The 23,340-nt window shown below is 47.6% G+C and overlaps 1 protein-coding gene across 3 annotated transcripts in view; it reads right to left on the bottom strand.

The window, feature by feature from the left end:
* ZRANB1 (zinc finger RANBP2-type containing 1) overlaps positions 1 to 23,340 on the bottom strand; it is a 333,688-nt gene that overhangs the window by 267,238 nt on the left and 43,110 nt on the right. The gene's annotated exons all lie outside the window — the stretch shown is intronic.

Genomic DNA, 23,340 nt, shown 5'->3' with positions numbered 1-23,340 from the left:
AACTTGAAACTTCTTACCTGTTAATTTTCTTTCCTTTAGACGCAGCAGATGAATCCAGAGACCAATGGGATAGCACACATCTACCAGCAGGCGTAGATAGAGAAACTGATTAACAGGTGGTCCTATTGGCTAGCACTCCTCCTGTATCTCCAGTATAGCTCCTTGCCCAAGCATCCGGAACCATCAATAGGCACAGCATGTAAAAAACTTCTTTCCCATAACAAATCTCAAAAGGCAATAATACAGAATACAACCATCAATAATAACAAAGTTGGAAAAGAAAAACCGACAGACAATATCCAGAAAGGGTGGGGCTCTGGATTCATCTGCTGTGTCTAAAGGAAAGAAAATTAACAGGTAAGAACATAATTTTTCCTTCCTTAGCAACAGCAGCAGATGAATCCAGAGACCAATGGGATGTAGCAAAGCAATCCTCAATCTGGGTGGGAAGCAAACGCCGCCTCCGCAACAACCGAAGCACTAAATGCATCTACTGCATGTGCCCCCACATCCAACCAGTAATGCTGAGAGAAAGCACTCTCGGAAGACCAAGTAGCCGCGAGACAAAACTCCTCCAAGGAAAAAACCTCTGGACCGAGTCCAAAAAGTAGCCATCACTCTGGCGGAATGGTCATGAAGTTCTTTCGCCAATCGCTTTTCTGCCATCAAGCAAGCGTAAAGAATGTCCTCCTGGACCCATCGAGCGATGACGGCTTTGGACGCCGTCATACGTTTGAGGCGTCCCGTGAAGAATACAAAAAGGTGATCTAAACAACTAAAAGTCGTTAGAAACCTAGCTCGCAGAGAACGCTACGCACTTTCAAAAAAATGCACTGAATAAAGCACGTCTCTCCATTTCTCCTCCCAGGAAGAAGGAAGGAAAAGTGAGAGTGTCATAAATGAAAGGATGTGGAGGAGTGTGTGGCGCAGTGGTTGGATCTACAGCCTCAGCACCCTGGGGTTGTGGGTTCAAACCCCGCGCTGCTCCTTGTGACCCTGGGCAAGTCACTTAATCCTCCATACCCCCAGGTACGTTAGATAGATTGTGAGCCCACCGGGACAGAGAGGGAAAAATGCTTGAGTACCTGATTGTAAAAACCGCTTAGATAACCTTGATAGGCGGTATATAAAATCCTAATAAAACTTGATAAACTTGATGACACCTCCTTAGAAAGAAATCGCGTTACCGTCCGAATTGACATCCCTGATTTTGTAAATCAGAAATAGGAATCCCCACCAAACAAGGCCTGCAACTCAGAAAACCACCAGGCTGAAGCCATGGCCACAGGAAACCCTGTGTTCAACGACACAGCCCCTTCGAGTCTCAAAAGACAAGGATGAAATGAAGCCATCGGTTAACTGCAAAGAAGTACCTTAAGTCTGTACTCTGGACAGGGCTTTCTAAGAGGTATACGAATATACCATACTCCGTTTAGGAACCAAACTACAGTGGACCGATAAGCAAGACATAGAAGCATAGAAGAAGTATAGAAGGGCTAAATACCAGGAGAACTGCCTAGGACTCAAAAGAGCCTCTCCAGATACAAGCGTAAGCCGCAGATACAGACATCAGGTTCGCCTGGAGCAAAGGAGAAATAATTTGTATGCCTCTGCTGAGACGAAGAGCTAAGCCTGAACAAATGGTCATGTCGATGAATCCCTGGGTAAACAAATCCGAAGATACTGAGAACTACAACGGCTCGCTCACCAACAAACCCCTCCGACCTGCATACCAATGACGGCGTGGCAAAACCGGAGCTACGAATATCAACATGTCGTGAAAGCGAGCCATGAAAAGGAAGTATGCAAGCATTGTTCAAGGGAAACACGTAAAGAAGAGTACCCACAGGTCAGAAAAGAGCAAACGCAGCTACGCACTCCGACTCCCTTGGACTCCCACTCACTGAGCCCGCTGAAGAAGTGAAAAGCTGGCAGTTCAATATAAGGTGAGGAAGTATAGCTCAAGGAGGTGTCATCTCTACACAAGAAGCTGGAGCTCCTGAGCGGAAAGATCGCAAAGTCCGGGATGTAGAAGACCCTTACTGAGTAAGTATGTGTAACATGTGGGTTTGTTTGTTTTTGTTTTTTTTTATCTCGCAATGTGAGTCACTGAGAGAAGAGAAAGATAAGGTACCATCTACCGAAACAGGATCATTGCTTTGACCAGCAACCGAAGGATCCGCACACCTCTGCGGCGGCTGAAAAAAAAAAAAAAAAAAATGCAACCGCCAAGACGCTATCCTACAATTCCCTCATTGAAGGATGACCTGAAACTCCGGAAATGCTAGACTGAACGTCCACAACTTCTGAAGAGCTAGCGAACACTGAGCTTCTTACTGAGACCAGATGCCTAACGCTGAGCCAGGAAGAAAGCGAGCCTCCTAACCACCAAGACTGAAAACCTTGGCAACTAAAAGAGGGCCCATTGATAATTGTGGCACGCTTTTGAAAAAAATCATTTTGCCACCCACTTATATTGAACTATGGATAAGGAGTCCATTAGACACTATGGGTGCAGCCTCCTACACCGGGCACTATCGGCACAGAAGCCACAGCTGCAGCATGCTGACGTGAAATCCAAAAACGCCACCATGGATTCCAGAACCTGCATATAAACCTACACTCCCGGTCTGAGTGACTGAAGAAAAAAGACAAACCTGAGACTGGAAGTGGTCACCCTGCATGTTGAACAACCCTACGAGATGGTCCAATGACTACCAGAGGTCAAGAGAGTTCTGTAGGGAATCCAAAGATTGAAATAGATAAATCACTCGTATGTGTCACCGCCAAACTGACACGCCAGGAAGGTACCTGAATTAACGGGACGATGAAGGATGAAAGATGTATTTGAGTCCCCTGGTTGCGACGAAACGCCACAATCACTACCAGGAGCCATTGCTATGACAAATGGCATCCACCGAAAGCAATACAGCCTGGCCAAGGGGTTCAAAGCGAAGATACCGCAGATACGGCGACCACACAGGAATATGGAAACAATCTTACTTGAGACTGAGTGTTGAAGAGAACTCTCCCAGTTGAACCAATGTAGGAATCTTGAAAGATAACAAATGTCTTGAATAGAAACCGGAAAAGAGGCCATCCGGGACACCGCTACAATGACAGGTTGTCCAGAGTGAGGCGTTATCAATCCAATGGAGATATATCGAATACAATATTCGTCAGCAATGCCACTAGACCGTCCCACTTATGGGCCAGATTTGAAAAGAGAGCCTGCATGCTGCTCGGATACAGAAAGAATCGGAGCGGAGTAGCCTTTACCATGAAATAGGGGAACGCCGGAAAGGCCTGTTCAACAGCGTAGAAACATGAAAAGCATAGGAAAGGAAAAAAGGTATTCCCCCTACCATAAGCGGACAAGTTCCGCCAGGGCACCTTGCACTGCCGCCCCAAAACTGTTCCAATCCCAAACTCCTACTAGTACCACTAGTAACTAAGTCTATAGCGCCACCAGACCCATGCAGTGCTGCACAAATGCACAAAGAAGCATGAAAATATGCAATGCTGTATATCCTCGCCATGCATGGACCCCGGGAGGGAGGAAGAGATACCCCTGAATAGAAGACACGCTTACCTCTGATCGCACTCTGCAGCGCTCAGCCTTCTACTGACACAGTCCAGAATAAGCAGTAACTGGAAGCAGGGAACAATACCGAGTTCTCCTCTAAAACGCCCTCATGCAGATCAGAATGGGCCACAATGAAGAGGAAGTGGCTGCAACTCAAATGCCAACTCATGAGAACCAAAGAACCCACAGAGTCCGCCTGCAGCACGAACAGCAAAGCCTTCCCGATTGATTACAACAAGAGGGACGCGAGAGATCCCGCGGTACCCTGAACCAAGGCCGCGCTAGAGAAGAAGAAGAAGAAGAGCGCCAATGCAACGGCATTCTGCAGGGAAATAACACCCTGCGCACCTCCCGCACGTGGGTAAGGCCCAGGGCTGCCGATCCTGTGCCAAAAGAGCCGCGGATCAGCCAAAACACACTGCCCCAAAGTGCAGATGTCTGTAACTACAGCGCCCCGCCTCACATGAAGAGGAGCTGGGTGGTGCGGACAGTTGTGCGGGAAAAGGCAGCAGCAACGGCCGAGACTAGAAATATCTACCCCGTAGATGTTGTTCAACGGCCCGCATGGAGGTCAGAAGGTGTTCAGTGCCTCCCACAGCACGAACACCCTTGTACTACCTCTGCTGCCTTGATTACAACTTAAACTTGCACAGCCCACATAAAGCGCCCCACTAAAAAGATAACATCCTTCTGCCCTGAAATCTGACCCACAAAGGAAGGAGCCGAAGCAAAACCGCTGACCGCTGGCGTGGCTGCCGACGTGCAACCGAAGCGGAATGGCAGCTGCCGCAAGCACGGGAGAAGCAGGCCCAACTTCAATAGCGCGGGAAACTACCAACGCATCCGGCGCGATCTGCACGTTCTTTCAACCCGCTGAACATAGGCCCGCCGGTGTTCGCCGCTTCCCACAGCGGGAACATTTCTGAACCGCCCTGCTGCCATTACACACCAGCCGAGCAACCTCTAAAATGAAAACCCCCGCGGCACAAAAGCCCAGCGACCAAATGGCAGATCTAAGAAGCAACCACAAGCAAAAACTAAATAAAGCAAATGCACTCTCACCCAAGTCCACCGCTTGCTAAGGCTGGTAGTTGTTGGCTGGGACTGATAGCAAAGCACTGTCCCACAGCAGCACAGTGGTCTTTTTTTATTTTTATTTTTTTTTAAGTCTTGTTCAGGGAAAGAAGAAAATGCAGACCAATAAGAAATCTCAATCCACTGGAGAGGAGGGTGGAGCAGGGACCTGGGGGGGGCCATGTGTGACTCCCAAAGTTGGCACCGCTCAGCCAAGCACCCCAATCTAACTGAAGAGAAAAATTCTCAACAGTAGAAGAAATAGAAAACCAGCTAGAATCCAGGAGCTCGTGAAACAGCGACCATCACCTGCTGGGAGATAGAGAATACTGGAGATACAGGAGGAGTGCTAGCCAATAGGACCACCTGTTAATCAGTTTCTCTATCTCCGCCTGCTGGTAGATGTGTGCTATCCCATTGGTCTCTGGATTCATCTGCTGTTGTTGCTAAGGAAATACAAATTAGAATAATGGACTTAAAAACAGATAAAGACAGAAAGCATTTACAATATAATGCAGAAAATACCGGCATGGCAGGGAAAGAAGTAATACATAGAACAGATAAAATACATCAAGTTGAATATGGAAAAATTATGTTCTTACCTGTTAATTTTCTTTCCCTTAGACGCAGCAAATGAATCCAGAGACCAATGGGATAGCTCACATCTACCAGCAGGCAGAGATAGAGAAACTGATTAACAGGTGGTCCTATTGGCTGGCACTCCTCCTATTTATCCAGTATAGCTCCTTGCTCAAGCATCCGTAACCATCAATAGGCATAGCATGTAAAAAACTTCTTTCCCAGGAGATCACGTGATGCTGTGAGCTGAGCGGCTGCACTTCCGTTCGGCTCCGGAGCCCTGCGCTTCATGCCGCTAAAATTTGAACATCGGCACGAGTATTTTTGACCCCCCCTTACCAGCGGAAATAGCGCTCCTTGTATGGACAGGTTTCTCGCTCACTCGGCACCTCAAATGGCTTCAAAATCAGCGAAGAAAGACCGGGAGAAGGTGCGGCCCAGCGAAGACAAAATGGCGGCTGCACCTCAAGTGGACGCTCCGGCAACAGCATTTACTCCTGACATGATCACGGAGCTGCAACAGGTGATATTGCAGGCGTTGGGGCCGCGCATGGAAACTATTTCCAAACAGCTGACTAAACTAGAATCTTTATTAGAGGACAATGCAAAACGAGTGACGGAGTTGGAGGGACGGGTTTCGGCAGTGGAAGACGGGGCTACGGCGATAGATTCCACAGTGTCCACCTTAACTACCTAGCTCCGCTTTTGTCAAGACAAAATTGAAGATTTGGAAAATAGGTCTCGTCGAGGAAACCTGCGCTTCATTGGCTTACCTGAGACCATTTCTGACTCGGTACTTCTATCGGTGGTGGAATCCTGGCTGGCAAGTGAGCTCCCTATGCCGTCCTCTTTGGGCCCAGCTCGTTTTGAGCGCGTACACAGAGTGGGCCCTCGCACAGGTTCTGATCAGAGACCCAGTTGTAATTGGTAAACTTCATAATTACAGACATAAAGTAGAGCTGCTGTGGGCATTTCGCTCCAAAAGAGAGCCTCTGACATATGAAACTTTACCAGTACGCATAGGTCAGGATTACTCTGCAGCACTGACCAAAAAGCGTAAGATTTTCTATCCTCTCTGCTCTAAACTCGTGGACCAAAAGAGAAGGTTTATGTTTCTTTATCCTGCAGTCCTCAAAATACATCATAATGGGAAGTGGCATGTATTTGATTCTGCGGACTCAGCGGGAGAGTTTATTAATCGTTCTGAATTTCCTTCTGGAGCTACTTGACTAACATGACTGGCTGTTACTGTATAGCTGGTATTGGGGGTTTCTCCTTTAAGATTAAGAGTTGAAAGTTGTATGTGCATCTATTATACCAAGATTAAAGAAGGCAGGGTTCTGATAGCCTCTAAGATGTGATCTGCTTTCCTAGAACCTGAAGGGTTTTAGGTCAGTGTAGTTTCTAGATGGGTGGGGATTAGAGGGGGAAGGGGATAGTAGGGGGGTTGGGGCAGATTGGGTAGGGGTAGAGGGGATTGGGGGTTTGATGCTGAGAAACTGGGATTATTTGTATTCTTTTATGTTTTTCCTTCCAGTGTAGTCTCTGAGCTTGTTACATGTGAACCTTTCTGTTTAGCATTTCTGCCTTGTTTATTTGCTACTTCTCCCCGGTATGGCTGGGAGCCGGGGGGTATGTGTCAGAGGTATTATGCAATGTACAGTTTGAATGTTTCCACGTGAGCCCTAAAACTTTCCGTATTTTATCCTGGAATGTATGTGGGATTACCTCTCCTGTCAAGCGCAGTAAAATTCTACAGCGTCTTCAACACCACAAAGCTGATTTGGCCTGTCTTCAGGAGACTAGACTTTCGGATGTTGAACAAGCTAAGCTCTTGCGAGGTTGGGTGGGTCAGGTTTGTTATTCCTCTTCCTCTAATGGGAAGGCGGTTGTGGTTCTGTTGGTTAGAAGGGGATTTCCGGGAAAAGTAGAACAAATCTACAAGGATACTTTGGGGAGGACATTACTGTGTAAGGTTACCATGTCGGGCTCTATATTTAACTTGCTAATGATTTATGCTCCCAACCAATATGATCACACATTTTTTACCACATTGGCGGGGCTAGGTGTCTGGGATTCCACCAACCCTTTGATACTTTTGGGAGATTTTAACCAGGTGCTGGACCCTAGCATGGACAGAACGGGCCCGGGTCCTTCTCAGTCTTTTGGTCCTACTAAGGGTATACCCTATTTATGTGATACTTTAGATCTTATTGATCCTTGGCATCTGTTGCACCCTACGGACCGGGACTTTACACAACAATCTCGCGCACATCAAACATTTTCTCGCATAGATTACATATTGACATCGTCTGCTTATTTACCTAAAATTCAGGTTTCAGAGGTGGGTCCTCTTTCTGTGTCTGATCACTATCCTATTTGGCTTGACATTTTGACTGGTACTGACTCAGTGCCTGGGGGAGCTTGGAGGTTTCCGTCCTATTTATTTAATAATTTGAATTTTCAGAAATATCTTACACAGAAATGGGACGATTACGTGGCTTTCAACTCTCAGCATCAGGCTCAACCATTATTATTTTGGGAGGCGGCTAAGTCAGTGCTTAGGGGGGATATTATTTCCTATGTCAGTGCACACAGAACCCGTCTCTCTCGGGGAATTTTACATTTGGAGAGTGAATATAAACGTCTTAAGAGGGCTCATATTGCACATCCGTCACCACGGTCGCAGGAGGCCTTGGCGGCAGCACAGCACGCCTTAAATACTTTATTACATGAACGCACCCAACATTATTTTCATTATTGCAGGTTTAAATTTTACAGATTTGGGAATAGAGCAGGGCCTCTGTTAGCTAACTTGACCAAACCCAACCGTTCAAATCGTCACATTTCCCGTATTCTACTTAGTTCTGGTAAGGAACTCACCACCACGCCTGATATCGTGGATAGTTTTCTACAGTACTATAAAGACTTTTATGCTTCAAGAGATGGCCAGGGGGGGCCTGAGGTGGAGGATTATTTGATGGATGCAGGGGTGCCCAGATTAACATCACCAGATCGTTTACTATTGAATCGTCCCATTCAGGGTAAGGAACTGCAGGGAGCGGTTAACCAGCTTAAGGGGGGTACATCACCGGGTCCTGATGGATTTTCCCCGGAGTTCTATAAACTTCTTTTTCCATCCCTTTGTGGACCTCTGGAGGCATACTATAACGCTGCTCTAGAGGGTGGCTCTTTCTCCCAGGGGGCTAATCAGGCCTTCATAACTTTACTACCTAAACCGGGACATTGAATCCTATAGGCCAATATCCTTAATTAATGTGGATATCAAAATTTTGGACAAAATATTGGCTAATAGACTGGCTACTTTATTGCCCCATCTGATAGTACTGGAACAAGTTGGCTTTGTACAACATCGTCATTCAGTTCTCAATGTTCGCAGACTACTCACCGCACTACAGCGTTCTAAAGACTCTGCATATCCGGGGATATTGATGGGATTGGATGCAGCCAAGGCCTTTGACCAAGTTAATTGGGAGTACCTTTTTCACGTGCTTACATACATGGGTTTTGAAGGGTGGTTCCTTGATATGCTTCACTTGCTATATAATGATCCCACGGCTTGTATTTTGGTTAACGGTACACGTTCCTCTGTATTTCAGATAGCGCGTGGGACGCGACAGGGCAGCCCGCTTTCCCCTCTCCTTTTTTTACTGTATTTGGACCCCTTCCTGCGCACCATAATGCAGGATGATATACTAACAGGACTACCGGAAAGGGATTCCCACTTACGAGTATTGGCTTAAGCAGATGACCTTTTATTAACTTTGGGATTTCCTGCAATCTCTCTCCCTAGGGCCCTAGAGTTGTTGGATGAATTCAGTATATATTCGGGAATGATGTTGAACAAATCAAAATCCATGGTATTGCCTTTGACCCTGGAGGTGCAGACGCAATGGCAGGGTACTTTTCCTCTTGTTTGGGCGTCGGGTCACCTTAAATATTTGGGTATCATTATCTCTCCTGATCCTGCAGAATTGTATACACTTAACATAAACCCTCTGGTTCTTACTACGGTCCAAAAATTGGAGAATTGGAGGGTTTATCCACTCTCTTTAATGGGTAAAATAGCATTGTATAACATGGTGCTGGTGCCTCAATGGCTTTATGTATTTCAAATGATCCCTGTTTTATTAACTGCACGGCATGACAAACAACTTGGGCGAAGCATATAACGCTTCCTGTGGAATGGGAAGAGAGCACGAATAACTTTGTCTGGATTGGCACGTCCTAGAGATCGCGGTGGCTTTGGTCTCCGTAATCTCCGCCTGCTGTCTTGGGCATGTCAGATGAGACATTTGAATGACTGGTTCAGGGGCACAAGACCATTTTTCGGCATCCTCTCAGAAACTCTTACTTTGTTCTCCATATCATTTTAGCTATTTACTCCATGTTCCACATTTGCCACGAAAAACTTCCTCTGCAAGGGACTTATTTTTAATGCCTTTACGACGTCTCTGGAAGTTACTATGTAATCAACTTCATATCTCCTTCAAGGCGACTCCTTATTTGCCACTGCGAGGCAATGGTGCCTTTACAGCGGGACTGGACCCGGTGTCCTCTGAGGTGTGGAACTTACAAACTAATCAATACATGTTTCAACTAGTACATTCCTCAGGCGCACTGAAGACGTTTGAGGAACTGCAACGTGATCATGGTTGGCGACCTACTGACTGGCTCTCTTACCTTCAACTGTCCTCCTATGTGAACTCTTTACCCCGCGACTCTATCACTGACCGCTGTATGGAGTCCCTTTCGGACGCGTTGAGTTTAACGGCTCAAGTTCAGATTCCATTGCGATTTCATCATCGTCACCTTCAGGAACATTTGGGAGAGCCCCCTTATGATACTATTACTCTTAAATGGACTCAGGAACTTTCCTGCAAGGTGACTTCCTTCATGATACGTAGGGGCGCCTTTCGGGCGTCTCGGGTGACACATAGTGTGACACTGATTGAAATGAACTACAAATTTCTACACCGGCTCTACAGGTCTACTTCTTACCAGTTTCAGGCAAAAATGTGTCCGTCTGACCAATGCCTCAAATGTTCTCACTCTCCATCTACATTGGGTCATCAGTTCTGGACATGCACTAGGATCTCTACCTTTTGGCAGCAGCTTTGCACTCATATTCAAACCATGTGGAATTACAAATTTACACTGAATCCGGTGATGCTGTTTACATTGAATCATATTCCTTTGTCTGCACCGAAGGGATTTCGTAGCTTCCTGTCTAGAGCGGTGTTGATAGGGAAGAAGGCAATATTGCTCTGCTGGATCTCTGCTGCGTCCCCGACGCTATCTCGGTGGCGAACGTTGATGATTCACCAAGCCTCCATGGAGAGACTGTGTTTTTCTTCCTTGGACTCTGTACAGGGCCGATTATTTTGTCTTTGCTGGACACCATTTTGTGACACTTTAACGCATAGAGCTCGTAGCAACTTATTGAATGTCTGAGATTCATGTAGAGACTGCACTGGAATGGACTTTGTGTTTTTCTTATGGTTTGGTTGAGGTTGGGGAAGGGGGGTGGGGGTGAGGGGGGGATTTTTCAGATGTTAGGTGAAGTTGAGATGTGTTTTGGTGCTCATTCTTTCTGATGTACACCTTGCATTCTGGAATGTTTGTACTATTTTCTGAAAATGCAATAAAACATATTATTTAAAAAAAAAAAAAAAAACTTCTTTCCCATAACAAATCTCAAAATGCAATAATACAGAAAACAACCTGCCATAATAACAAACTGCGAAAGTTGCAAAAGAAAAAACCAAGAGACAATATTCAGAAAGGGTGGGGCTCTGGATTCATCTGCTGCGTCTAAGGGAAAGAAAATTAACAGGTAAGAACATAATTTTTTCTTCCCTAGCAACAGCAGCAGATGAATCCAGAGACCAATGGAATGTAGCAAAGCAATCCTCAATCTGGGTGGGAAACAAACACCGCCTCTGCAACAACCGAAGCACAAAACGCCCCTACCACATGCGCCCACACATCCAAGCAGAAATGCAAAGAGAAAGCACTCTCGGAAGACCAAGTAGCTGTAAGACAAATCTCCTCTAAGGAAAAATCCTCTGGGCCGAGCCCAAAAAGTAGCCATCGCTCCAGTGGAATGGTCATGAAGTTCTTTCGCCAACCGCTTCCCTGCCAGCAAGCAAGCATAAAGAATGTCCTTCTGGACCCATCGAGCGATGGATGCTTCAGACGCCGCCATACGTTTGAGGCGTCCCTTGAAGAATACAAAAAGGAGATATAGACAACTAAAAGTCGTTAGAACCCGAGCTCGCGGATGCTACATACATACCAAAAAATGCAGTGAATAAAAGCACTGCTCCCAAGTTCTCCTCCCAGGAAGAAGGAAGGAAAAGTGAGCGTGACATAAAAGAAAGGATGACACCCCCCCTAGAAGGAAAAGTGTTACCATCCGAACTGATACCTCATATTTCAGAAATCAGAAATAGGAATTCCCGCTGAACAAGGCCTGCAACATAGAAAACCACAGAGCTGAAGCCATGGCCACAAGAAACCCCGTATTCAACGGCACAGCCCTTCAGAGTCCCAAAAGACAAGGATGAAATGAAGCCTTCGGTAAATTGAAAAGTACGTGAAGATTGTACTCCAAACCGTGCTTTCCAAGAGGTGCATGAATATACCGCACTCTGTGTAGGAACTGAACCACATGAAGCTGAGAAGTAAGCGAAGAGCAATATACCTAGCCCTCGTAACAAGCCACGAATGGCACTAGAAGCTGAAGGGAACTGAACGCTAAGCCCTCGGCAATACACTCGTGCCCAAAAAGGAACTCTGGAGTGGTTCAAACGCTAAGAAGCACCCAAGAAAGGAAAAACCTCCAAAAGGAAGCAGAAGCCACAGGAGAAGATGTCCGTAGCACCTGGATAAAAGAAGAAACAACCTGCTTCGCATAACCCTTACACGTCAGCCAAGACCTTTCCCAAAAGCTAGGTCGTAATACTAAAGTAGTACAAATATGTAGATCGGACCCTAGGCGAGCAAAGCCAGAGATACCAGGAAACTTCTTAGTCCGGCTGTCGAAAGACTCATCAAATCCGTATAGTAAGGATGGCACCGCCAATCCAGAGATTCTACAAATACTGTGCCCGGAAGGCGAACTCGAGATGGCAAATCCAAGCCATCATCAGCCAGCGGAAAATACTGAAAAGGAGAAGGCAAAGGCGAAAAAGGAGCCACGCAGCAACCCCCTCTAACTCCCACTCCCTGGACCCGCTGAAGAAGCTAGGAAGCTTAGAATTGAGAGGCGAGGCCATGAGGTCTAGTTCCAGGAGATCTCACGTCCATAAAAAGAGCTAGAACGCCTGAGCCACAAATCTCAACATCCAGGATGCAGAAGATTACACTATTACTAACATGCACACTTTCCCGAGCGCATACAGCACTGTACACTGTTAACATACAAGAAATGGGCCATGCTCAGATTCCGCGGAGAGAAAGTCTAGCCAAACTCACATCCTGATCCATAAAAGGATCTGCCAACAGAAGATGAAGATGAGATGGCCATTGAAGTAGAACAACTTCACCTGCCAACTGAGTACAACACCTACTGCCCAAGCTGTAGAGAAATACCCCCATCCTAATAATGACCAAAATGACCCTCAGCGGCATTCCGGAAGTATGATCTGAAGCTCCAGAAAGGTAGCCTGACCCTGCTCAAGAGTAGAAGAATGAACAAGAACTGAGTTGCCTCTGAAGACCAGACTCCTGGAGCTGAGGATGGAAGCTATTGAGCCCCCAACCAGACAGCCCGGGATGTTTGGTGGCCACGAGCTAGTCCAGCAAGGACCGAGGCATGCTTTTGAAAAGAGAAATCTCGTTGAGTCACCAAATCATACAGAGCGATGCATGAGGAGCCTACCAAATAATTGGAGCCCTGAGGTACCAGGAACCACCGGAACAAAAGCGACTGCTGTAGCATAATAATGGGAAAGCAAGCCGAAGTTCCCCGTGGAGTCAGCAACAGGGATCCTGTAACCTGTACAGAATCCCATACTCTTGGTCATGATGACTGAAGAAGAAAGCAAACCTGAGACTGAGACCCATCGCCCTAGTCTCTGGGCAGAAACACATTTCTCTCCTATAGGAATAAAAACATCTCCCCGATATACCTATAAACAGCACAGGAGAAAAGAGCGCTGTGCAAATTCGAAGAGCCATGTCCAAAGAACTGAGGAAAGGAAACCACCCTTTTCGTGTCAGTCAAATGGCCCGACCAGAAGACGTCCGAATCAATCAGTCAGTCAAGTAGAAATTAGGTGAATCACCTGGTAGCGCCAAAACGGTACCCCTGCCCACAATTTCCAAAAAGTCCTTGAAGCCTTGGGTAGATGAAATGGCATGTGCCAAAACCAAAAGCGCAGCTCAAAGAGAGGCAAGCAAACCTAGTGCCGATTCGGAGTCCATAGGGACAATGTAAATATTCTCCCAGGTTTTCCGCAGAATGTGTAACCCAAAGAAACTAATTCAGCAGAATGGGATCCAGCCTGCCCAAAGCCCCTGGGCACCATGCAGTATGTGGAACCACGTCCCTTAGTTCCCGAAGAACTAGAAGAACTGCCCTGAGGACCAGTAACACTGAAAAGGGAAACCCAAAACACAAAGACCCCAAGAACGAATGGAAACCGGAGGAGGATGCAAAGTTGCAAGCATCCAGAAAAATCATCACAGTCCCCTGACCTGACATTATAGCGTCTTCTCACTCAGGAGAAAGCCTGAAGAGTCATTGGAAGAAGTCAAGATCCCCTCAGAATGAAGAGCAAAAGGTCAGGGAATGCAGGATGAGAACTGTAGGAACTGCAAGAAGAAATAAAGTCTCCTAGGAAAAATCCAGTTTCGCAATGTAAAGAGAAGTATACTGGAACCATGAAAGCAGTACTAACTAAAAGAACTGTCCCGAGAAAACTCCAGTATGGCCGGGCAAAAAAGAAGAGAAAAAGGAAGCAAACGGCCAATTTGTACCCCACAGAGTTGAATTCTGAAAACAGGGTCGTGACGGCCAGGAGTGTAAACAATTCCACATAAGCTTCACTTCAATACCCTAAGGGAAAAGTAGGAACCAAATAAAGTGCCCTTTGGCAAAGTACATGAACCTGGCTGACAGAAAGATCAGACATCCAGTCCAAAAGAGAAACTGCAGGGAAGATGCAAACCTACATATAGCCACATAGCCGCCCAGTGCATGGCTACAAGGGAACTGAACCCACGCATAACAATGCGAACAAGGAAAAATATGGGGGCTGCTTATCATACATCTGGAAAAGACGGTAGCCTCATAAATCTATGGAGTGTCCCAGAAAATAGAACCTAGTCCAGCCCGCTGATAAAGGCAAGATGCCCCCAGGCAACCCTAGTCTACCATCAGAGTGCAGCCCCAACAGGAAATCTAGCACCCTAGGACAATGAAAAAATGCTATAGCAGTATCCCACACCAGCAGCGCAGCCCCAGGGCACAAGAAGGGGAAAAAAACAGACAAAGGCAAAAAACTTCATCATATGGGGATCCCGGAAGGTAGCAGGAGAGATCCGAACCAAGACCCGGGTAGCTCCCCCCCCCCCCCCCCCCGCAGCGGTAATGTGCCCTCTGCTGACATTGTGCCTGAAAAACCGCAACGGAGGAACTAAGCCCATAATGGTCTGCAAGTCAGGACGGCCCCCGTGTGTGTCCAAACAACAGCCCCGGGAGCGAGTCTCACCACTGAGAGAGAGGTCACTGCAGCTGCAACTCACAGACGCAGCTATGACTATAACAGGGAGACCGCGGCAGGCACAGGAATAAGGCAGGTGCCGAAACAGACTCCAATAACGCTGCGGGGCTCCCGCCAGCGTCGGTGTACGAGCGCGCGCCTCCTAGCTTGCGGAGAGGCACAGGCACCACAAACAGCGTCCCTCTTGGCAACGTGGACACCGCCACGGCACACGCTGTACCAAGGGCAGCCTCAGCGAACAGGCCGCAAACAGTAGGACTCTCCCGCCCACGCATCAGAAGACGCTTGCGCTTCCCGCACGCGGGAAAGCACAGATTCATTCAACCGCGCCCAAATACCGAGCAGGAGCCCTCCAGAGAAACATTCATACATTCCACAATTGTTTTTGGGTTGTTTTTTTTATACTTCAATAATTCCATAACCTAACACCGTTTAGCAGTTAAGAAATAATCATCTAGCAGGTGAAGCACGCGACCGGGGTGCAAGGGGAGGTCTACCGATGGATCAAAAACTGGCTGGCGGACAGGAAACAGAGGGTTGGAGAAAAAGACCATTACTCAGACTGGCAATGGGTCAAGAGCGGAGTTCCACAGGGGTCGGTGCTGGGACCGCTCCTGTTCAATATATTTATTAACGACCTAGAGGCAGGAACAAAATGTGAGGTTATTAAATTTGCGGATGACACCAAACTATACAGCAGGGTTGGAAACACGGAGGACTGCAAAGATCTCCAAAAGGATCTAACAGCGCTGGAAGAGTGGGCCAAAAAGTGGCAAATGAGCTTCAACATAGGGAAATGCAAAGTCATGCATGTAGGGAAAAAGAACCCGATGTTCACTTACAAAATGGGGGGATCACCGCTAGGGGTGAGTAACCTTTTTTTTTTTTTTTTTTTTAATCAATAAATGTTTATTGAAAAGTTTTGAAAATATACAAACCATACCATGAATATCATAGACAACAGAACATACAGCCATCAATCAGAGAGCACTGCAATCAATGTACAAATCACAGAAGTACCCCCACCAATACAGTTAAGCCCCTGATACCCAGCAACAACCAGAACTCCACAATTCCCTCCCTCCCACCCCCAAGCTTTACCACCAGCAAAGAGGGCCCCCAGTTGGTTCTTCAGGAGAGCCCCCTCAGTCCTCAACCCCCCCCCTCCACAGAAATAAGCTCAAGACAAAGATGTAATTTTATCAAGGATTCGTGTCCAAGTCCGGGTATAAGTATAATAATAACCATGACGCTTTGCTATAGACAGTTCCATATTACAAATAAACTGAAGTTTAACAGTCCATTCCAATTGGGTGGGCGCTTGCCCCTGTTTCCAACGAGCAGCTATCAAGCATTTAGCCGCTGCCAGGCCCCAACGTCTGATCTTAGTTTGCCATGAATATAAACATACATTGTAAAGGCCTAGCAAGCACCCCTGCGGAGAAAAAGGTAACAATATTTGTAACAATTGTGATAAACACCCCACCACCTGCCTCCACAAAGGCTGTAGGATGGGACAGGCCCACCAGATATGCAAAAAGGTCCCCAAGGCTAACCCACATCTCCAACACAAAGCTGAAACCCCGGGATACATACGGTGAAGACGTTCCGGCGTATAGTACCACCTCATAACCACTTTGTAAGCATTTTCCTTAATGAGAGCACACGAGGTGGCCTTGCCTACCTCAGTGGTGATCCGGGCCCACTCCTGAACAGAAAATGTACAATTGAAATCCAACTCCCAAGCTCGCTGATAAAGAGACGGAAAGGAATAGGAGCCTCGAATATATTGGTAAAGAGCAGAGATAGGCTTAGGAAGGCTCCTAAGAGTGAACCACATGTGAGCAAAGGGATCAGTAGACTGAAAGGATCCCCGATCCCACTCCCGAGAATGAAGAAAATGACGTATTTGAGAATAGGCTAGAAAGTCTCCTCTGGGCAAGGCAGCACTAAGCCGGAAGGTCTCAAAAGACATCAGGACCCCTTTTTGAAGCACATCCCGAAAAGTATGCATCCCTAAATGTGCCCACCTCACAAATGCAGAACTCTCCCTTCCAACAGGGAACAGGGGCTCCTCCCGCACCGCCACCAACATCGACGGAACCACCCCCCCCCCCAACGGCGACGGGAATCACACCACACTTTCAAAAGGTGTACCAGAAATGGGTTTCCCGGAACCTCGAACCTCCTAGTACCAATAGAAGATGACCAAAGTAAATGTTTCAAACAGGGGCACCCCACAAAGTGTTGTTCCAGACGGACCGCCAATTTATAATCTGCAATCTCCCAATCCAATAAAAGTCGCAATTGAGCTGCTCGAAAATACCAAAATTAATTCGGTACCGCCCGCCCCCCACTAGCCCTGGCCGCCCACAGCGCTGCCCTAGAGATACGAGAAGGCCGCCCCTGCCAAATAAAGCGAAAAAACAGAGTATGCAACTGTTTCAAAACTAGAGTAGGGACCGAAATCGGCAATGTTTGGAAAAGAAAAAGCAAGCGGGGCAAAACATTCATTTTAAGAACTGCTATGCGACCCCACCATGACAACCAAAACCCATTCCAGCGTTGAATATCGGTCCTAATCTGTTGTATAAGCCGCGCATAATTAACAGTAAACAATTGGGATAAGTCCGCAGGTAACCGAATCTCCAAATAACGAATAACCCCGGGCGCCCAGCGGAAAGGAAACTGAGCAGCCAAACGACGTTGGTCTTCTTCACCCAAGGTAACACTCAACAGTTCAGATTTATCCATATTCACCGTAAATCCCGAAACCCTCCCATACTCCAAGAAAAGGGCAACAAGAATCGGCAATGAAACCTCCGGGTCCCGAACATACAACAACACATTGTCGGCAAACAGTGCTAAACGATGTTCAAGATCTCCCACCTTCACCCCCAATAAATCCCCATGCTCCCGTATGCGAATGGCTAAGGGTTCCATAGAGAGAGCAAACAACAAGGGAGATAAAGGACAGCCCTGTCGAGTGCCTCTCCCTATGGAAAAGAAATCACTATAAATCCCATTAATACGCACAGTAGCCTTAGGAGCCCTATAAAAGGCTTGCACCCAAGCCAAAAAGAAAGAGCCCAGCCCCATCCGATGCATCACCTGCCATAAAAATTCCCACGCCACTTGATCGAAAGCCTTTTCCGCATCAATCGCCAAAAAGACAACTTTTGCCGAAGTCCGTTGTGCCGCCCACAAAAGATGCAACGTTCGTCTAATATTATCACAAACCTGTCTCTTTTGAACAAAACCAGATTGATCCAAATGTACCAGAGAGGGTAGAACCTTTCCCAGACGAAGAGCCAAAACTTTCGCTAAAATTTTTGCATCAGTATTTAATAACGAAATCGGTCTATACGACCCGCACCCAATAGGATCTCTGCCCGGCTTGAGCAAGACCGAAATCCCTGCCTCCCCCATTGAATTGGGCAACGGGGAACCTCCCCGTACTCCATTCGCTACGCGGACCAATAATGGAGCCAAAATCTCCCGAAAAAGTTTATAAAATTGATTAGTATACCCATCTAGCCCAGGCGATTTACCCAACTTCAAATTAGCTATGACTCCCAGAATTTCCCCTAATTCAATAGGCTCATTAAGCAAATCTCTATCAGCGTCCGAAAGCTGCGGCAGCCGCAACTCAGAAAGTTACCCCTCAATGGCAGTGGAATCGTGCCCTCCCGATGGCCGATACAAGTCTGAATAAAAATCGAGGAACACAGCACTAATAGCCGAATCGGTACGATGCTCAGTGCCCGCGGTATCCCTAATCTTTGTAATATTCGCTCTCGCCTGCTTCAGCTTAATAAGTCGAGCTAAGCGAGATCCAGGTGTGTTATTATACTCATAAACAGTGTGGCGTAGGCACAACCTCAAGAACTCGTACTCCTCCATCTGTAGTAAGGAGAGCTCCGCACGAACCCTAACAAGATGGTCATATACTAAGGGGTCCTGATGTCTCTGATGCAACTTCGTCAATCGCTCCAGCTGTTCATGAAGCGCTAAAGAACGCTGCGCCCGCAAACGCTTTCGGCGAGCACCCCATTTAATAAAAACGCCCCGCACCACCACCTTCAGTGCATCCCACAGAGTCGCATCAGTGACCGTATTGTTATCATTATGTTGAAGGTACTGGGCCACGGTCGCACCCACCTCTCGAATTACAGCTGGATCTTTCAATAAAGACTCATTAAGTCGCCAAAAACGACGTCCCACCCCCTCCCAATAACCCGCGCAGGCTACCCACACTGGCGCGTGATCAGAAATTTGGATAGCTCCAATTTCAGCCTGTCGAATCCCACCCCAGGAATTACGATGAACCCAAACCCCATCAATACGCGCATACGATCTATGCGCATGAGAGTAGTGAGTATAAGAGTGCTGCGCAGGGTGAGACAACCTCCAACTGTCTACCAAGCCCAGAGAAGAAAACAAAGATAGAAGAGCCTTTCTAGCGGTCCTAGTCGGAGAACGAGTCCCTCCCACAGAGTGATCCAGATGAACATCCGGGGTAACATTAAAATCTCCACCCAGATACACAGAGCCTTTCACAAAACCCACCAATTCAGTTCTAAGGGACCCAAAATATGCTGCTTGACCAGTGTTGGGACCATACAGATTTATAATAGTGATAGAACGGCCCTGTAAGGTAGCCACTAGAGCCAAACATCTCCCTGCCCCATCCCGAAAGACTTGTTGAACCTCTAGACCCAGTCCCTTTCTAACCAAAATGGCCACCCCTCCCACCCTCTTCCCCGGCACCGACCCCTGGTGGGTCCAGATTTGATCAAAATATGGAGATTGTAGGACTGCTACATCTCGAGGCCTTAAATGTGTTTCTTGGAGTAAACAAACATCCCATTGCAAGCGTGTCAACTCTTTAAATACAATACTGCGCTTACCCGGACTATTAAGTCCATTAACATTCCACGAACCTATAATGAAAAGCTTATCACCCTCCTTCCCTGCCCTTCTTCCCCCCCTAGCCCCCCCCAGAGCCCTCCCCCCTCCCCCCACCCCTTTGCTGATTCGAATCCCGAGCCTCAGGATTCGCCAGCGTGTAGAAAGTGCAATCCTCCCCCAAAGGCAATCATCCCTCATCCATAAAGTCAATGAAACTTCCAGCAAATGAATACCCCCACTGTCACTATATGCCACTCCACCCCTCTCCATCCTGCACTCATCCACCAAGCACTCCCCCAACCTCACACACCCCATACGTGCAAACACCGAACCCCCCGGATCCCAGACCCCACCAACCAGAGAACCATCCAACTTCAAACTTACACTATGAGAACAGTACATAATAATGAACCACCAAGCCCCATTCAAAGGGAGCAGTGTCAAACCAATGTCTCCAAGTCTCCCCCCCAGTTCCAAGGGCCTGCGCTAAACAAGTCCAGGCAAAGCCCCGCAACGAGGCAGATCAAAATGGTTTTACCAGTGTCCAAACATGTTCAGGTCTGGGATTTTGCAGATTTCTTGCCAGAACGCAACGCTGTTCTCCAAGGCTCACTTTGCGCAGAAGTAGATGCTATTGCCGGAGGTCTGTCCCCTTCCATCGGAATCCCGCAGCCCAGAGCTCTCATCTCCGCCCAAGCTTCAGACACTGTAGTTACTCGACGAGATGTGCCGTTAATGGTCATCCATATGCCAAAGGGGAATAGCCATCGATATTTATGGCCCCCAGAGCGCAGCGCTTGTGTGACATCTTTAAACGCTCTGCGCTTCTGCAAAGTAGACCACGCCAAATCTTGGAAAACCCCCACTGCCAGATCTTTCCATCGGAGAGCTGCTTGTCTGCGGCCAGCCAATAAAATACGTTCCTTCAATGTAAACTCTCCAAAGCAGGCTATTATATCTCGTGTGCCATGGGCCCTGGGAGCTCCCAGACTGCGGTGGGCCCGTACCAAAACGATAGACTCAGGAACTTCAGCTCCATCAGCCCTCAATAGATGTGCACAAAAGGCTCTCACCACCTCTTTACTGTCCCGAAATGCTTCCGTTTCCGGAATACCTTTGAACCGCAGGTTGCATCTCCGAGAGCGGTTCTCCAAGTCTTCAACTTGTGCCTGTAAGTCCCGGAGTTCAGATGATAGGCGACCTGTAACATCAGAGGTAGTGGAGACAGTGGTAGTTAGAGCCGCCACGGTGTCTTCGGAAGCCGAAACCCGAGCTCCCAGCTCACTGACCTCCGTACGGAGCTCTGCAATCGCCGCCCGCACATCTCCCCTCACTCCAATTATTTCAGCCTTCAGCTCTGTAAACCAGGCAGCCATCGATTTTTTCGGTGCCTCTCCAGCCTCCCCCCGCTGGTCAGAGATGCCTTCATCCTCCGACTCAGACTGAGTCGCCGGCCCGGCCGCCATCTTTTTTTTCTCTCCCATGCCACTCACCACCTCCGGGCCTGATTTTTCCGGCGGATCACCGAAAAATTTAAACTTGTCCAGGCGTTTTCGAGTCGCCATCAGCAGGGGAACCCCGGCAGCCAAAAATAACGGCGAAGAAACAACGCTGTGGAAGCGCCACTCGCAAATTTTCACAAAAGCCCGACGGAGCTTCTGCTTCACGCTGCCATTCAGCGAGGTGACGTCACTTCCTCCTAGGGGTGAGTAACCTTGAAAGAGACCTGGGAGTGATGGTAGACACATCATTGAAGGCGTCGGCGCAGTGCGCAACAGCTTCAAGGAAGGCAAACAAAATGTTGGGCATCATTAAGAAAGGTATAACGTCCAGGACGAAGGAAGTCATCCTGCCACTGTACCGTGCAATGGTACGCCTGCACCTGGAGTACTGCGTCCAATACTGGTCGCCGTACCTCAAGAAGGACATGGCGGTACTTGAGAGAGTCCAGAGAAGAGCAACTAAGCTAATAAAGGGTATGGAGGACCTCTCATATGCTGACAGACTGAAGAAGCTGGGGCTTTTCTCCCTGGAAAAGCGGAGACTTAGAGGGGACATGATAGAAACCTTCAAGATCATGAAGGGCATAGAAAAGAGTGGACAGGGACAGATTTTTTAAATTATGGGGAACCACAAGTACAAGGGGGCACTCGGAGAAATTGAAAGGGGGAAGGTTTAGAACAAACGCCAGGAAGTTCTTTTTCACCCAGAGGGTGGTGGACACATGGAACGCGCTACTGGAAGAAGTGATAAGCAGGAGCATTCTACAGGGCTTCAAAGAAGGTTTGGATAGGTACCTGGAGGACAAAGGGATAGAGGGGTACAGATAGGAGTAGAAGTAGGTTATAAGGATAGGATTAGAGGCAGTTACAAAATTAGTCAGGGGCACTGCTCAGGCAATTAAGCCTGATGGGCCGCCACGGGTGCGGACCGCTGGGCAAGATGGACCTCTGGTCTGCCTCAGCGGAGGCAACTTCTTATGTTCTTATGCAGGTTCCTCAGACTGAGGAAACATAATACCATTAACAAACCCCGCAGTCCTAAGACAACTCCAAACCAAAATCCACAGCTCCAACACCACTAGAAAACATAACCGCAGATGCAATGTAAAAAAGGAATACTCACAACCTGGCTGACAGAGCTGACAGACGCCGGTATGCACCAGTGGAGCACCCCTGATAGGGCACAAGCAGAAATAGCCAGTAAGGGCTCTGGTTTTTTTTTGTTGTTTTTTTTAAGAGAAAGAAGAAAAACTAGAGACCCAGTTAGACCCTCTATCACTGGAGGGAGGGTGAGGCAGGGACCTGGAGGAGCCCAGGTGTAACCCCTAAAGCCGGCACCGTTCAGCTGAACACTGAAGAGAAAATCTCAACAGGAGAAATAGCACTGCCAGCTCACTGAAGAGAAACCTCAACAGGAGAAAATAATTTTCCAGTCACAGCCAGAATTCAAGAACTAGTTGAACAGCGACCTTTTCCTGCTGGGAGATAGAGAATACTGGATAAACAGGAGGAGTGCCAGCCAATAGGACCACCTGTTAATCAGTTTCTCTATCTCCGCCTGCTGGTAGATGTGGGCTATCCCATTGGTCTCTGGATTCATCTGCTGCTGTTGCTAGAGAAAAGAAATTTGACCATGTCTCACCACTCCTGTCCAAGCTTCACTGGCTTCCAGTAATCTCCAGGGTCCACTTTAAATGTGCCTGCCTAACTTTCAAGATCCTAAACGGCATCCTTCCTCCCTTTATTCCACTTTCTTGGAATTCCTCAAATCCTAATACCAACAGATCCACCCAAAAATTAAAACTATCCTTCCCCTCATTAAAAGGCATTTCCCATGCAGGAAAACTAGGGACCTCCCTCCCCTTCAAAATCACTGAGCTCTGGAACAACCTTACCTCCCCACTTCGGAATCTGAGCTCTCTCCAACTTTTCTGTA

This window comes from Geotrypetes seraphini, chromosome 4, assembly GCF_902459505.1.
Source record: "Geotrypetes seraphini chromosome 4, aGeoSer1.1, whole genome shotgun sequence".
Lineage (NCBI taxonomy): Eukaryota > Metazoa > Chordata > Amphibia > Gymnophiona > Dermophiidae > Geotrypetes > Geotrypetes seraphini.
Note: the sequence above shows the minus strand (reverse complement) of the source record. Positions and strands in the feature narration are given on the sequence as shown.